The sequence below is a fragment of the Oncorhynchus nerka genome, linkage group LG12 (assembly GCF_034236695.1).
Source record: "Oncorhynchus nerka isolate Pitt River linkage group LG12, Oner_Uvic_2.0, whole genome shotgun sequence".
Lineage (NCBI taxonomy): Eukaryota > Metazoa > Chordata > Actinopteri > Salmoniformes > Salmonidae > Oncorhynchus > Oncorhynchus nerka.
In genome coordinates this window covers 40,609,694-40,627,962 of record NC_088407.1, presented here as the reverse complement: position 1 = coordinate 40,627,962, position 18,269 = coordinate 40,609,694, and the positions used below count along the sequence as shown (strand labels likewise).

At 40.5% G+C, this 18,269-nt stretch overlaps 1 non-coding gene across 1 annotated transcript; it reads right to left on the bottom strand.

Annotated features, from left to right (window-relative positions):
* Positions 1-16,728: 16,728 nt before the first annotated feature.
* On the bottom strand, positions 16,729-16,801 carry LOC115139102 (small nucleolar RNA SNORD50). The gene has a single exon (XR_003865063.1). It is a non-coding gene; the product is annotated as a small nucleolar RNA SNORD50 (small nucleolar RNA).
* Positions 16,802-18,269: the final 1,468 nt, after the last annotated feature.

Sequence of the window (18,269 nt, the reverse complement as noted above, 5' to 3'; positions counted from 1 at the left end):
AAACAACTTGTTTATCTTTCATTTGAGCCATTTTTCTTGCTAATCTGTGGAGGTTAAATATTTTTAGGATTATTTCTTGCGTTCCCAAAGTGGAACTAGTGTCCCCAAAAGGTTAACCTCTTCAACCTATGAGGGCGCTATGTCATTATTGGATAAAAAGACGTGCCCGTTTTAAGCGCAATATTTTGTCACGAAAAGATGCTCGACTATGCATGGAATTGACAGCCTTGGAAAGACAAAACTCTGACGTTTCCAAAACTGCAAAGATATTACCTGTGAGTGCCCCAGAACTAATGCTACAGGCGAAACCAAGATGAAACTTCAAACAGGAAATAAACAGGATTTTTGACGCTGTGTTTACTAACGTCTCCTTATATGGCTGTGAATATGCTGTGAACGAGCTTATGCGCTCTGCCGTTCATCCAAGATGTCTGCAGCATTGTGGCGTATTTGTAGGCATATCATTGGAAGATTGGCCATAAGGGACTACATTTGCCAGGGGGCCGTCCGGTGTCCTTTTCTAAATCGGTGCGTAATTCCCAGTGGCAACCATTGTACCTTGCGTTACAGAAGGAGACTCATACTTCCAGGAACGATACATCATTGAAGAGATATGTGAAAAACACCTTGAGGATTGGTTCTAAACAACGTTTGCCATATTTCAGTCGATATTATGGAGTTAATTTGGAAAAAAGTTTGGCATTTGGATAACTGAATTTTCGTTTTTTTTTGGTAGCCAAACGTGACGCACCAAACGGACCGATTTCTCCTGCACAAAAAATCTTTCAGGAAAAACTGAACAGTTGCTATCTAACTGAGAGTCTCCTCATTGAAAACATCCAAAGTTCTTCAAAGGTAAATGATTTATTGAATGTTTTTGCAGGTTTTTGTGAAAATGTGGCCTGCTAATGCTAACGCAAAATGCTAATGCTAAATGCTAACGCTAAATGCTAAATGCTAGTTTGCTATGGTAGAGAAGCATATTTTTGAAAATCTGAGATGACAGTGTTGTTAACAAAAGGCTAAGCTTGAGAGCTAGCATATTAATTTCATTTCATTTGCGATTTTCATGAATAGTTAACGTTGCGTATTGAGCTTGAGGCTATGATTACGCTACCGGATCCGGCATGGCTCGACGCAAGAAGTTAACAAGTCCAATACAGCAAATGAAAGAAACATCTTGTTAATCTACCCATCGTGTCCGATTTTTAAAATGTTTTACCGCGAAAACAGAACTTATATTTATGTTAGATCACCACCAAATTCAAAAACACACACAGCCATTTTTCACAGCCAAGGATAGAGTCACAAAAGCAGAAATATAGATAAAATGAACCTTTGATTATCTCCATCAGATGATACTCATAGGACATCATGTTATACATGTATTGCGTGTTTTGCTCAGTTTACATTGGCGCGTTAAGTGCAGTAATGTTTTGATTCTAAAACATCTGGTGATTTTGCAGAAATACTCACAATAAACATTGATAAAAGATGCAAGTGTTATCAAATCAAATCAAATGTTATTTGTCACATACACATGGTTAGCAGATGTTAGTGTGAGTGTAGCGAAATGCTTGTGCTTCTAGTTCCGACAATGCAGTAATAACCAACAAGTAATCTAGCTAACAATTCCAAAACTACTACCTTATAGACACAAGTGTAAGGGGATAAAGAATATGTACATGAAGATATATGAATGAGTGATGGTACAGAGCGGCATAGGCAAGATACAGTAGATGGTATTGAGTGCAGTATATACAGTGCCTTGCGAAAGTATTCGGCCCCCTTGAACTTTGCGACCTTTTGCCACATTTCAGGCTTCAAACATAAAGATATAAAACTGTATTTTCTTGTGAAGAATCAACAACAAGTGGGACACAATCATGAAGTGGAACGACATTTATTGGATATTTCAAACTTTTTTAACAAATCAAAAACTGAAAAATTGGGCGTGCAAAATTATTCAGCCCCTTTACTTTCAGTGCAGCACACTCTCTCCAGAAGTTCAGTGAGGATCTCTGAATGATCCAATGTTGACCTAAATGACTAATAATGATAAATACAATCCACCTGTGTGTAATCAAGTCTCCATATAAATGCACCTGCACTGTGATAGTCTCAGAGGTCCGTTAAAAGCGCAGAGAGCATCATGAAGAACAAGGAACACACCAGGCAGGTCCGAGATACTGTTGTGAAGAAGTTTAAAGCCGGATTTGGATACAAAAAGATTTCCCAAGCTTTAAACATCCCAAGGAGCACTGTGCAAGCGATAATATTGAAATGGAAGGAGTATCAGACCACTGCAAATCTACCAAGACCTGGCCGTCCCTCTAAACTTACAGCTCATACAAGGAGAAGACTGATCAGAGATGCAGCCAAGAGGCCCATGATCACTCTGGATGAACTGCAGAGATCTACAGCAGAGGTGGGAGACTCTGTCCATAGGACAACAATCAGTCGTATATTGCACAAATCTGGCCTTTATGGAAGAGTGGCAAGAAGAAAGCCATTTCTTAAAGATATCCATAAAAAGTGTTGTTTAAAGTTTGCCACAAGCCACCTGGGAGACACACCAAACATGTGGACGAAGGTGCTCTGGTCAGATGAAACCAAAATTGAACTTTTTGGCAACAATGCAAAACGTTATGTTTGGCGTAAAAGCAACACAGCTCATCACCCTGAACACACCATTCCCACTGTCAAACATGGTGGTGGCAGCATCATGGTTTGGGCCTGCTTTTCTTCAGCAGGGACAGGGAAGATGGTTCAAATTGATGGGAAGATGGATGGAGCCAAATACAGGACCATTCTGGAAGAAAACCTGATGGAGTCTGCAAAAGACCTGAGACTGGGACGGAGATTTGTCTTCCAACAAGACAATGATCCAAAACATAAATCAAAATCTACAATGGAATGATTCAAAAATAAACATATCCAGGTGTTAGAATGGCCAAGTCAAAGTCCAGACCTGAATCCAATCGAGAATCTGTGGAAAGAACTGAAAACTGCTGTTCACAAATGCTCTCCATCCAACCTCACTGAGCTCGAGCTGTTTTGCAAGGAGGAATGGGAAAAAATGTCAGTCTCTCGATGTGCAAAACTGATAGAGACATACCCCAAGCGACTTACAGCTGTAATCGCAGCAAAAGGTGGCGCTACAAAGTATTAACTTAAGGGGGCTGAATAATTTTGCACGCCCAATTTTTCAGTTTTTGATTTGTTAAAAAAGTTTGAAATATCCAATAAATGTCGTTCCACTTCATGATTGTGTCCCACTTGTTGTTGATTCTTCACAAAAAAATACAGTTTTATATCTTTATGTTTGAAGCCTGAAATGTGGCAAAAGGTCGCAAAGTTCAAGGGGGCCGAATACTTTCGCAAGGCACTGTATGTTCTGAACACTTCTACATTTGGGGCTTCCGAGTGGAGTAGCTGTCTAAGGCACTTGCATCTCAGTGCTAGAGGCATAACAAAGTTCAAGGGGGCCGAATACTTTCGCAAGGCACTGTACCTTTGAATACCTTCATCAGAAGGCAGTTCCAGGAATCCCAGTTCGACAATAAATGACTGATTTGTTCCATAAAGTTCCATAAAGCCCATCATTTAGCCACTAGTTGTGTAGTTAATTCCTCCAGACAAAAACTCAAAAAGTTCCGTTACAGGTCTTAGAAACAAGTCAAATGATGTATGCAATCCATATTTAGGATGTTTTAAACATTAATCAGCAATAAGGTTCCAGCCGGAGAATTTCACTCTCTCGTGACCGAGGCTTTCTGCCAGACCACTCAGTAGAAGAGCTCCTATGAGCCCATCCTTTATAGTAGAATCATACAACCAGAATCTAAAGACGGTGACATCTTGTGGAAGCCCTGGGAAGTGCATGCACATCTATACCTAAGCTGAACTTCAAATGGCACTGTTTGGAAAATCAAGTTCTCACTTCCTGTTTGGATTTCTTCTCAGGTTTTTGTCTGATTTATGAGTTCTGTTATACTCACAGACATAATTCAAACAGTTTTAGAAACTTCAGAGTGTTTTCTATCCACCAGTAATAATAATATGCATATATTCCCATCTGGGACAGAGTAGGAGGAAGTTTACTCTGGTCACGCTTTTGATCCAAAAGTGAAAATGCTGCCCCCTAGCCCAAACAGGTTTAATCAATACACAGAAGTATATATTTTTAAACCTGCATATTTAGCTAAAGGAAATCCAGTTTAGCAGGCAATATTAACCATGTGAAATTGTGTCACTTCCCTTGCGTTCATTGCACGCAGAGTCAGGGTATATGCAACAGTTTGGGCCGCCTGGCTCGTTGCGAACTAATTTTCCAGAATTTTACGTAATTATGACATAACATTGAAGGTTGTACAATGTAACAGCAATATTTATACTTAGGGTTGCCACCCGTTAGATGAAATACGGAACGGTTCCGTATTTCACTGAAATAATAAACGTTTTGTTTACAAAATGATAGTTTCCAGATTCGACCATATGAATGGCCAGGCTCATATTGCTGTGTGTTATTATGTTATAATCAACTCTATGATTTGATATTTGATAGAGCAGTCTGACTGAGCGATGGTAGGCAGCAGCAGGCTCGTAAGCATTCATTCAAACAGCACTTTCGCAGCTCTTCGCTATGCTTCAAGCATTGAGCTGTTTATGACTTCAAGCCTATCAACTCCCGAGTTTAGGCTGGTGTAACCGATGTGAAATGGCTAGCTAGTTAGCGGGGTGCGCGCTAATAGCGTTTCAAATGTCACTTGCTCTGAGACTTGGAGTAGTTGTTCCCCTTGCTCTGCATGGGTAACGTTGCTTCGAGGGTGGCTGTTGTCGATGTGCTCCGGGTTCGAGCCCAGGTAGGGGCGAGGAGAGGGACAGAAGCTTTACTGTTACACTGGCAATTCTAAAGTGCCTATAAGAACATCCAATAGTCAAAGGTATATGGAATACAAATGGTATAGAGAGAAATAGTCCTATAATTCCTATATTAACTACAACCTAAAACTTCTTACCTGGGAATATTGAAGACTCATGTTAAAAGGAACCACCAGCTTTCATATGTTCCCATGTTCTGAGCAAGGAACTTAAACGTTAGCTTTTTTACATGGCACATATAGCACTTTTACTTTCTTCTCCAACACCAACACTTTGTTTTTGCATTATTTAACCTGTTAAGACTCTAGGGGCAGTATTTCATTTTTGGATAAAAAGACGTGCCCGTTTTAAGCGCAATATTTTGTCACGAAAAGATGCTCGACTCTGCATGGAATTGATAGCTTTGGAAAGAAAACACTCTGACGTTTCCAGAACTGCAAAGATGTTCACTGTGAGTGCCTTAGAACAAAACCTTCAGGCAAAACCAAGATGTTTCAGCAACCAGGAAATGAACAGGATTTCCGAGGCTACGTTTTCCATGATCTCCTTATATGGCTGTGAATGCGACAGGAATGAACGGACCCTTTCTATCGTTTCCCCAAGGTGTCTGCAGCATTGTGACGTATTTGTAGGCATATCTTTGGAAGATTGACCATAAGAGACTACAATTGCCAAGTGTCCCGCACGGTGTCCGCGTGGAAATTGGTGCGCAAAACTCAGCTACTGGTATTTTTCCATGTGGTTCTGAGAACAAAGCAAGCTTCCAGGAACGGCATTTCAATGAAGAGATATATGACAAAACACCTTGAGGATTGATTCAAACAACGTTTGCCATGTTTCAGTCGATATTATGGAGTTAATTCGGAAAAAAGTTCGACGTGTAGGTGACTGAATTTTCGGTTAGTTTCGGTAGCCAAATGCATAGTAACAAAACGGAACGATGTGTCCTTCACAAAGAATCTTTCAGGAAAAACTGGACATCTGCTATGTAACTGAGAGTCTCCTCATTGAAACATCTGAAGTTCTTCAAAGGTAAATTATTTTATTTGATTCCTTTGCTGGTTTTTGTGAATATGTTGCGTGCTAAATGCTAACGCTAAATGCTAAGCTAGCTATCAACACTCTTACACAAATGATTGATTTTTTCAAAAGCATATTTTGAAAATCTGAGATGACAGGATTGTTAAGAAAAGGATAAGCTTGAGAGCAGGCATATTTATTTCATTTCATTTGCGATTTTTAGAAATCGCTAACGTTGCGTTATGGTAATGAGCTTGAGGCTGTAGTCAGGAACCCGCATGCGGGGGGGGGGGCGTACTATGAAGTTAAACCAAATTGTTTCATTATTTATTTGAGTCTAAATTGATTTTTATCAATGTATTATATTAAGTTAAAATAAGTGTTCATTCAGTATTGTTGTAATTGTCATTATTACAAATAAAAACATTTTTAAAATTGGCCGATTAATCGGTAGCGACTTTTTTGGTCCTCCAATAGTCGGTTTCGGTATCGGCGTTGAAAAATCATAATCGGTCGACATCTAGTATGGGCATGCATAAGCTACTGACAACAAACACAATTGCATTTTAAATGAATGCACAGAGATACCGTGATGAGATCCTGTGGCCCAGTGTCGTGCCATTCAACCATCGCCATCTCCTCATGTTTCAACATGATAATGCATGGCCCCATGTTGCAAGTATCTGTACACAATTCTTGGAAGCTGAAAATGTCCCAGTTCTTACATGGCCTGCATTCTCACCAGACATGTCACCGATTGAGCATGTTTGGGGTTGTTTTGGATCGACGTACACGACAGCATGTTCCAGTTCCCGCCAATATCCAGCAACTTTGCACAGCCATCTACAGGAGTGAGACAACATTCCACAATCAACAGCCTGATCAACTCTATGTGAAGGAGATGTGTACATGAGGCAAATAGTGGTCACACTAGATACCAACTGGTTTTCTGTATTTTTAAGGTGTCTGTGACCAACAGAAGCATATCTGTATTCCCCGTTATGTGAAATCAATAGATTAGGATCCTTATATGAACTGTAACTTAAATCTTAGAAATTGTTGCATATTGCATTTATATTTTTGTTCAGTGTAGTTTATAGGGCACAACATGTGCTTCAAAAGTAGCTCAAATTCAAATAGGCTGTATCTCAATAATTTATTTCAATATCTCAATATTTATATCAATAATTATTATTTCCTGGCGCTCCTACAAAGATAATGCATCCAAGAGGAAATTTCCTGTATTACCAAATCATGAGAGAGCAAACCACACACAAGTCAGAGTTATCATAAAGTCCATCTTTAATTATATGAGCTTCACCATAGCCCTGTGACTCTCAGATCAATTCAGTGTCCATAAATGAATTCTCCGAGAGTGCTTAACATATTGGCAACTGAGATCCTTTATAGCAAAGACACACATAGCCAGACAGCATTGGCTATAAATTATTGTTCAGTTTGGTCTCCTAAACTAAGTTCTTATCTCGTTCTTGGTACCACTTAGAACCAAAAACATTACCTCATCCAATGGCATATATCAAATGCACCCCCTCCTGGACAAGATCACAGAGAGATGTGACTGGCACACAGACATTGTGGAGCCACCATCAATGAGTTCCCCATTAACCTTTTGTGACTAGGGGGCAGTATTTTCATTTTTGGAAAAAAAAAACGTTCCCGTAGTAAACGGGATATTTTGTCAGGATACGATGCTAGAATATGCATATAATTGACAGCTTAGGATAGAAAACACTCTAAAGTTTCCAAAACTGTAAAAATATTGTCTGTGTTAAAGGCGAAAGCCTGAGAAAAATCCAATCCGGAAGTGCCTCATGTTTTGAAAGCGCTGCGTTCCAATGCATCCCTATAGGCCAGTGAATGGGCTATCAACCAGATTACTCTTTCTCCGTATTCCCGAAGGTGTCTACAGCATTGTGACGTAGTTTTACGCATTTATGTTGAAGAATACCCGTAAGTGGTCACCTGATGGCTCCCAGGGTGACTCTCACGTAAAATACAGAGGTAGCCATTACTCCAATCGGACCTACTGAAAAACTAATTGTCCCGATGGATATGTTATCGAATAGATATTTGAAAAACACCTTGAGGATTGATTATAAACAACGTTTGCCATGTTTCTGTCGATATTATGGAGCTAATTTGGAATATTTTTTGCCGTTTTCGTGACTGCAATTTCCGGGCGATTTTTCAGCCAAACGTGAAGAACAAACGGAGCTATTTCGCCTACAAAAATAATATCTTTGGAAAAAAGGAACATTTGCTATCTAACTGGGTGTCTCGTGAGTGAAAACATCCGAAGCTCCTCAAAGGTAAACGATTTAATTTGATTGCTTTTCTGATTTCCGTGACCAAGTTACCTGCTGCTAGCTGGACAAAATGCTATGCTAGGCTATCGATAAACTTACACAAATGCTTGTCTAGCTTTGGCTGTAAAGCATATTTAGAAAATCTGAGAGGACAGGGTGATTAACAAAATGCTAAGCTGTGTCTCAATATATTTCATTTGTGATTTTCATGAATAGGAATATTTTCTAGGAATATTTATGTCCGTTGCATTATGCTAATTAGTGTCAGATGATGACAACGGTCCCGTTCACAGGATGGGGTGTCACTAGAGGTTAATCACACCATCCCCTCACATGGTTTAGGAATAGTTTACAGACACATTCACAGATAAGACTAACCCAACCTCTCCCCTCTCTGGGCCCAAGTAACTTTTTCCACATAAGCATGCTTATGAAAATGAATAAAACATATTATTTATAAATGTTACCTAAAGATGTCTGATTCTGCCACGACATTCCCCTCTCAGGGACATGTAATTAATGTTCTTATTCTTTAGAAGGGACATACTCAATATTAAAAAATAAAATTAAAAAATCAAATCCCTTCAATGTCAAATACCTTAGCTTATATGTCAGCTTTCTACCTTCTGAAGCTAAGTTTACAACCTTTATTCTACAAGACAAACTTGCACATGTTTAATAACACAGAATAATCCATTTGAGGAAAATAAAAACATAGAAATGCTCCCTAAGTTACATGAGAACCAGTATCTAAACATAGCCTCCTCACAACATATAGCACAGGCATCCCTCTAAGTCTGTAACGGCAGATTTCCTCCTCTTCACTCCGACGGCTCTGGCAGCTCCTGGCTGACTGACGGCTCCTGGCTGACTGACGGTTCTGGCAGCTCCCGGCAGCTCCGGAGTGAAGGGCGATTCTGGCATCGCCTGGCTGACTGACGGCTCTGGCAGATCCTGGATGACTGACGGCTCTGGCAGATCCTGGCTGGCTGACGGCTCTGGCAGCTCCTGGCAGGCTGGCGGCTCTGGCAGCTCCTGGCTGGCTGGCGGCTCTGGCAGCTCCTGGCTGGCTGGCGGCTCTGGCAGCTCCTGGCTGGCTGGCGGCTCTGGCAGGTCCTGGCTGACTGACGTCTCTGGCAGGTCCTGGCTGACTGGCGGCTCTGGCAGGTCTTGGCTGACTGACAGCTCTGGCAGCTCCTGGCTGACTGACGGCTCTGGCAGGTCCTGGCTGACTGACAGCTCTGGCAGCTCCTGGCTGACTGACGGCTCAGGACAGACTGGCTGCTCTAGCAGCTCAGGACAGACTGGTGGCTCTAGCAGCTCAGGACAGACTGGCGGCTCTAGCAGCTCAGGACAGACTGGCGGCTCTAATAGCTCTGGACAGACGGGAGACTCTAGCAGCTCTGGACAGACGGGAGACTCTAGCAGCTCTGGACAGACGGGAGACTCTAGCAGCGCTGGAGAGGAGGAAGGCTCTGGCAGCGCTGGACAGGCGGGAGACCCTGTAGGCAGAAGAAGGAGAGACAGCCTGGTGCAGGGGGCTGTCACCGGAGGGCTGGTGCGTGGAGGTGGCACTGGATAGACCGTGCAGGCGCACTGGTGCTCTTGAGCACCGAGCCTGCCCAACCTTACCTGGTTGAATGCTCCCTGTAGCCCAACCAGTGCGGCGAGGTGGAATAGGCCGCACTGGGCTGTGCTGGCGAACCGTGGACACCATGCGTAAGGCTGGTGCCATTTACGCCGGCCCAAGGAGACGCACTGGAGACCAGATGTGTAGAGCCGGCTTCATGGCACCTGGCTCGATGCCCACTTTAGCCCGGCCGATATGAGGAGCTGGAATGTACCGCACCGGGCTATGCACCCGCACCGTGGAGACCATGCACTCCACAGAATAACACGGTGCCTGCCCGGTCCCTCTCGCTCTCCGGTAAGCACAGGAAGTTGGCGCGGGTCTCCTACCTGGCTTCGCCACACTCCCCGTGTACACTCCCCATGTGCCACCCCCCAAGACATTTTTGGGGCTGCCTCTCGGGCTTCCTACTGCGCCGCCGTGCTGACTCCATTCGCCGGGTCCCCTCTCACACTGCTCCAGAGAATCCCAGGTGGGCCCCGGCACTCTCCCTGGGTCGACCGCCCACCTGTCTATCTCCTCCCAAGTAGTGACACAGTACAGATCTCGCTGCCATGTCCAGAAATCCTGACATCGCTGCTGCTGCTGCCCATTACCACACCTCTTGGTCCTTTTGTGGTGGGTGTTTCTGGAACGGCAGATTTCCTCCTCTTCGTCTGAAGAGGAGGTGTAGTAGCAGGGATCGGACCAAGATGCGGCATGGTAAGTGTTCATGACAAATTTTAATAAGAAAAGCCTGAACACTATGAAATACAAAACAATAAACGATAACAAGAAATAAACCAAACCGAAACAGTACCGTGTGGTGACAAACACAGACACAGAAACAAACACCCACAAACCAACAGTGAAACCCAGGCTACCTAAGTATGATTCTCAATCAGAGACAACTAACGACAACTGCCTCTGATTGAGAACCATACTAGGCCGAAACAAAAACCAAACATAGAAACACAAAACATAGACTGCCCACCCCAACTCATGCCCTGACCATACTAAATAAAGACAAAACAAAGGAAAATAAAGGTCAGAACGTGACAAATTCCTTATGCTCAGGAATAGAGAATAGGTCAGGGAAATCAATCATATTCCAAATCATAATTGACAACCCAACTATTTATCCAACCAAAATTTAGAATGAAATTCCTCAGTGATTCAAATTGGTCTTATCACTCAAAGTAAAAACCTCAATGTAACACACATCAATATTAGCAGATTTTACATTCATTCAGTATAATTATCCCATAATTCTACCATTAACTTTTAAAATCATGATTATAATACAGATCAGTATCTCAATGCATTCTTAACCTAAATTACTCTAATTTTACATGGTGTAGACCTCTACAATCAACCTGATACCACAAAAGTCTAAAACAATTTTATTGGCACAGTTGACCAACCAGGCACTGATTCTTCAGCTTTACAGTTCAAAGTGGATGGCCCATGATAATGTCCCAATTTCAATGTCTCATCTTTACCACTCATTATGTCTTGTTCATTCGTCAACCAATCTACCAGCATCATAAGAAAAGGCTAGAACAGATCTCTCTCCATGAACACTCCATGTGGACTGTCCTCTCACACTCCAAAGTGAAACATGAAAGAAAAGCAGTTGATAGTTTAGATCTGATACTGTACACCAATTTCTGTCTTGGTTCCTTTCTCTCGGTAGAAGTGGTTCGGAAGGCCTTCTTCAACGCCTTTGTCAATATTCTTCAGCCAGTTAGAGGGGGTTTTGAGGTACACACACTATTCGGTCCAATTATCTCTTCCATGCATTAAGATACCGTCTGATGTCACTTTTCATGATAACCTCGGAAGAACAGATCAGAACAACAGTTTAGTTTAGTTCATTAACTACATGATAAATTATTACTTTTACCAATTTTTCTTAATACACATATCGAAACATATTTCAAAGAAAATATCAACACATTCTATTGAAACTATTCTTTAAAATTAGCTTATACTCTCCATCTCACTGTCAACTCCATCGTAGAGCCAAGGATCAAGAAGTTAGACCTATACCCCTCGGGAATAGAACAAAACAAACAAACACAACATTACAATACACTCAACAATACAATATACACTCCTTCACATATCACTCAAGGTGTATAACTTTAATTCAAAACCTCAAAAACGGAATCCTCCCCCATTTTTTACACATACAGTGGGGCAAAAAAGTATTTAGTCAGCCACCAATTGTGCAAGTTCTCCCACTTAAAAAGATGAGAGGCCTGTAATTTTCATCATAGGTACACTTCAACTATGACAGACAAAATGAGAAGAAAAAAATCCAGAAAATCACATTGTAGGATTTTTAATGACTTTATATGCAAATTATGATGGAAAATAAGTATGAGAGTAATGTAAAAAACAAAACTAGTACTGGAAAAAAAATATTAAACAAAATTTCATCTAACCTAATCAAATTAAAATTATTCAACTCATGTGGTCATAGGAAAATAGACTTAAAGCAGCATACCCTTAGTTAAAAGCAATGCCCTCTCCTTCTTCACAGTGGTCCAAATTACAAATATGGCTAAGAACTATAAACTCAAACATATTTACAAATTACACAAATTGTCTTGAAAGCAGTATTTACAAATGACCATAAATTCATTTTCCAAATGGCTTTGCAATGCGGGTGATCAAGCCACAACGGAAGGTCATCAGAGGTCACAGGTCATACAAAACCTTTAAAGAAGTGATTTTACTATATTAGACAAATTATAAAATAGACAATTATTTCCTAATTGCTTGTATCCCAGGTTCCCAGAACATTCCTTTATCAAAAGAATTAACGTGTGTAATTAAAACTCAGAAAATAAAAACCCATGTGCGTTTAAAAATACCAACAAATAGTCATAACAAATGTTTTGTGTGTGTGTATTTGCAAACCTTAAGGTAAAAACAAAAACTTCCAGGCCCTTATCAATTTGGTAGTTTATGGCCTCAATCTCACTCACTCTCCCCAAGATTATAGTCCCAGGAAACATTTCAAAGAGAGACAATGAAACACCCATTTTCCCAGAAAGACACAAAACACTTTGTTAGTATTCATTACACTACATCGATTCAGAGACTCAAAAGTTAACTATAAACCAAACCTAATGATAATCCCACTGTACCTCAAATCATTAATCATACATTTTAATCAACATCAAAGTATATGTATGCTTAATTGAACATGCTACCCTTAGATACAATTATCCTGATTTCATTACTATCTAAATGTAATACTTTTTCCTCTGTCGCAAATGTAGTACATTTCTCAGCATGAGAAATCAGTCATTTAATCCCAGGCATTTAATACAAATTTAAACGTGTTCTCCCATGGCTCCTTCAACTCCCCTCCGTCCTGGAAGAAAGAATCCTACTCAAACACATCAGAATACAATGTTTAATTAAGTTAAATCAACATCTCTCAGTCAAAATTGTACTGCCAGAAGTACAGAAAAGAGTGTACCTGAACAACGGTCAAAACAATTTGAATAATGTTATTGTATATCCAACGTAATGACGCAGTTTTACGTTATTCCACAACAATCTACCTGCCTCTAGCATCTTACCCTGAAAATTAGTAGCCAACACAGCAACTAACTCCCTTCCTATCCTATTCCTTTTTTCCCAGTGGGCAAAAATATATAACCCCTCTCATTTCAACATTTTTCCTTAACTTTTATCGTAAGATTAAAACCAAACTTTATAACTTCCTCTTCTCTTTGCTCTTCACACTTATGAAATGTCCAAGACTTTAAAAAATAACACACACAGCGCCAAAATTATAACATGTGTCAGTCAATCTATAAGAATGAAAAACATTTTGGAAATCACTTTCTATTGCCATTATCTCTCCGCCATGGTTTAGAATTTCTGTAATTTAGGTAACTGGCTCCTCTATTGATACAGTAATTTAAATTAGACTCAATTTTCAATACATTATTCCAGCAGATAATTTAGTGAACAGACATTGTCTTGCAACAAAATTAGCTTCGTTATTATTTTAAGTTGAATGAATTTGTCTATCAATTTAACCTAAACAAGCTATTAAAATGTTCAGTTTATATCTTATACAAACACTAGCGACCATAACTTTCCAGGCAAAACATACAAATAGTTTAATTACAATCAAAATCCCAGATTTTAGTTAGCGCATTGGCTGGGAACCAAACCCAGGACTCCAGCTTGGAAGGCAGCTATGCTCACCACTATACCACCAACACTATGTAAATGACTAAGATTCTCCGCAAAGAAACCCACTTTACAATTAAAATCAAGACACGTCACTATAGGCAATTCCCAGAAAAATAATAGCCCTGGTTTAGATTAGCAATCAAAGAATAAAATCGACATTTATTGACTAGGAAACAGATCTTGCGCCTTTTAATAAAAGTGGATTATGTTTACTGATGCAACGTATTTCAATTACTTTACTACATCACGCAATTATAATTAGTTTGATGGAAAACCTTAGGCTTTGTACGACATTATAAATTACATCGAGATTCCCTCAAATTCTCTCTAACTTTATGGAAAACAGTTTATTCAATAAATCCCGCAACTTCTCTCATACTGGGAAGAAAAAATATAACATTATCAGACCTTAAGGGCAGTTTTATTTCAAATGTTGTACCCAGACGGAGATAATCCAATATGCGTTTTATAGTTACATCGTTAGGGTAAGATAACCAAAAGTGAACACACTAATCAGTTTCTAGAGCTCAATTTCCCAGATTTTGTAGACTAGTTTAATAGTGCTTAAACCCTCATCTTCATCAAATTCTTTAATTATAGATACCAACTCAAAACCTACCCACGTCTACGAATGGGTGGTTTAAATTGTAACTAATTATATTCTCAGCATTACTTTATCAACTATCTAGTAATTGATTATACACACATACAATTTATCATAATTTCAAATATTCACAGAATCCATATAAAACGTAAGAAAACGTAGGTACTCACACAGAACTTTAAGGATCACCCACACAGGATTGGTCAGATGTTCACACAGAACTGGTCAGACATTCACAGAGAACATCAGAACATACTTGAAAGGTACACACAGAGTCAACCTACCCCGCTCACACAGAGCGTCAAATATTACCTAGTGATCCCGTAACAAAATACTCACACAGTGTAACCCAGGGCATACCTGGCTAGCACATTTACAATAATTGGAATTCACCACTTCTGAGGGTCACTTAGATAATCACACAGACACACAGAATGAGCTCCTTCTTCCAATAGGGCTTCACCAAGTACCATGTTTCACACAGAACACACAGTCCCCTTGGCCCCTCACCCCGCACCAATCCCCACTGTGATCAATTCAGTGTCAGGACGGCTCTAAGTCACCCGTAACCGGACAGTGGCAGAGTATATTTGAGTCCACAAACTCTCAAATTACTCTCCTCTGACTCGGCCCTGCTTACGCCGCCAAGGTGCCCTCCTTACACAGGAATTCACGCTCAGAGTATACGTAACAGAGGCATATTTTTAAAAAACTCGACTTCAAATGTGTGTGGTTCGCTCACCTCTGTTTTAAAAAAAATTATGTTCGAAATGTGGTATCCACTCGGCTCGCTTCCTCTCAGATCAAAGGTTGGTCCATCTGCTTCGTTCCCGAAGTGTGGTTTCCCTAAGATCCCAAGTTTGAGGGATCCCTCGTGCAGGATTTATTTACCTAGATCGTCAGGATTGGTCACAGAGTGAAGATTCACATCCCTTCCTCGTCGCCAAATGTCGTGGAAATTTCCTGTATTACCAAATCATGAGAGAGCAAACCACACACAAGTCAGAGTTATCATAAAGTCCATCTTTAATTATATGTGCTTCACCATAGCCCTGTGACATTACCTCATCCAATGGCATATATCAAATGCACTCCCTCCTGGACAAGATCACAGAGAGACGTGACTGGCACACAGCCATTGTGGAGCCACCTAAATGGTTCCCCATTAATCACACCATCCCCTCACATGGTTTAGGAATAGTTTACAGACACATTCACAGATAAGACTAACCCGACCTCTCCCCTCTCTGGGCCCAAGTAACCTTTTCCACATGAGCATGCTTATGAAAATGAATAAAACATCTTATTTATAAATGTTACCTAAAGAATTCTGATTCTGCCACGACACCTCTCACCATTAGCAATAACAGGGGAGTTTAGCATTTCTGAGGGGGGTATGCTAGACACACAACTTTCTCACTTATAATTATTCACGATTAATTTAGGATTATCTGTAATCATGGTAGCATCCACATTAATGTTTAGAAACATTATATTATTTACAATAAAATGTACTCAAATGACAATACATAATTTACCATTCATTTCTTTTGGACACAAAATAATCTGAAACACACCCAAAACAAACTGCAAATGCATCCAACAAGTTTTTTTGTTTTTTTGTTATCATTTAAGGCCAGGTTCCACAGCCTAGTAGAGTATTATTATTTTCCCTAGATTGCAGGAAATGGCAGTTACAGGTGTTCAAAAAAAAACTTGAGTCCAAAGGCACTCCCTTGTTAGAAAGTCCTGGATCGAACCCCGAACACACAAATTAATTTGGACAAATACTTTTGGGTTCCCTAAAATGGGGGGACTATGAACAAAGAAATGCTGTAATTTCTAAATGGTTCACCCGATATGGATAAAAATACCCTCAAATTAAAGCTTGACAGTCTGCACTTTTACCCCAGTCATTGTATCATTTCATTTTGGACAGCACTGCATATATGTTCTAATTCTATGGTCACTGCACTCTAGGTACACATTTTTTGTGTTTATTTTGTGACCAACAACTTCATTCCCATTTGCAAGAATGTATAAATTGTGTGTGAATTGCATTAACAAAAGTCAGATCCGTATAGGAGTTTCCAATCACATAGAATCATGTTCGTGATGGATTCATCATCTAATACAGAGAATTGCTGCAAACAGAAAGTCTCCTGAGTAGGGCAGCTCTCTAAGGCAGTGCATTGCAGTGCTAGGGCTGTCACTACAGACCCTGGTCCCATTTCCGTTCGGCCCAATGTCGTCCGAGCTAGGGGAGGGTTTGGCCGGCCTAAGCCGCCATTGTAAATATTAATGTATTCTTAACCGACTTGCCTAGTTAAATAAAATATTTCTATATATTTTTTTTTTTACATACGTAAGAGACAACAGTGTGGGCGTATTTTATGTGTGTCTATTTTGCGTGTGTGACTGACCTTAGCGGTGTCGTCCAGCAGGTGTCCACGGTGTTGCAGGCCGAGCGCAGGTCCAACTCTACGAACTCGTACTTCTTGGACCAGTCCAGCGGGTCGTAACGCAGCCGCTCCTGGATGACGGCGTGGAACCAGGCCAGTAGGAAGTAGAGGCGGGAGCCTGAAGAGGTGGTGAGGAAAAGGTTGGTTTAGTAATTCAAAAGGGTCAAAAGAAAACATTCAGTCAAGTTTAGAGGAAGGAGTGTGTGTAAGTGAGAGACCAACACGGAGGTCGAGTGACAGGAGAGATCAGAAAGCTAGAAGGAGAGAATGAGAGAGAGGCAGAAGAAGGCACAGTGAGAGAAAGCCAGAGAGAATCAGTATTCATATGGTTGTGTCACCTTGCACATGTGAGACACGGGGATGCTGTTGAAGGTCCTCAGAATATTGGCCTTGACACTGGGAGGAGGCTCAAATACAAAGATACGTCCAGCACGTAGCAGGTTCACTGGCACCTGAGATGAATGAGCGAGAGAAAACCCATTTAGATAGTCTAGATAAGTTATCCACAACTGTGCCACAGTGAGGTAAACAAGCTCGAGGTAAACAAACCAGAATGCTAAGTTATACCTCATGTAGACATTTGTAATTTAAGTTTTCAATATCTTTAATCTACAACAGAATGAGCTTGAATGTTCAAAATCAGTCACTAGTTTATAGGGGCTCCTGAGTGGCACAGCGGTCTAAGGCACTGCATCTCAGTGCAAGAGGCATCACTACAGTCCCTGGTTCACATCTGGCTGTGATTGGGAGTCCCATAGGGCAGCACACAATTGGTTTGGCAAGCATTGTAAATAAGAATTTGGTCTGAACTAACTTGCCTAGTTACATAAAGGACCAAATACACACACATTGAAAAGTTTCGGGTAGCTGGAAATGGCTGCTTTTTAATGGAGTATCTACAGTTGTGGCCAATTTTTTTGAGAATGACACAAATATTAATATCCACCAAGTTTGCTGCTTCAGTGTCTTTATATATTGTTGTCAGATGTTACTAAGGAATACTGAAGTATAATTACAAGCATTTCATAAGTGTCAAAGGCTTTTATTGACAATTACATGAAGTTGATGCAAAGGGTCAATATTTGCATATATTTGGTCTTTTTCAAGACCTCTGAAATCCGCCCTGGCATGCTGTCAAT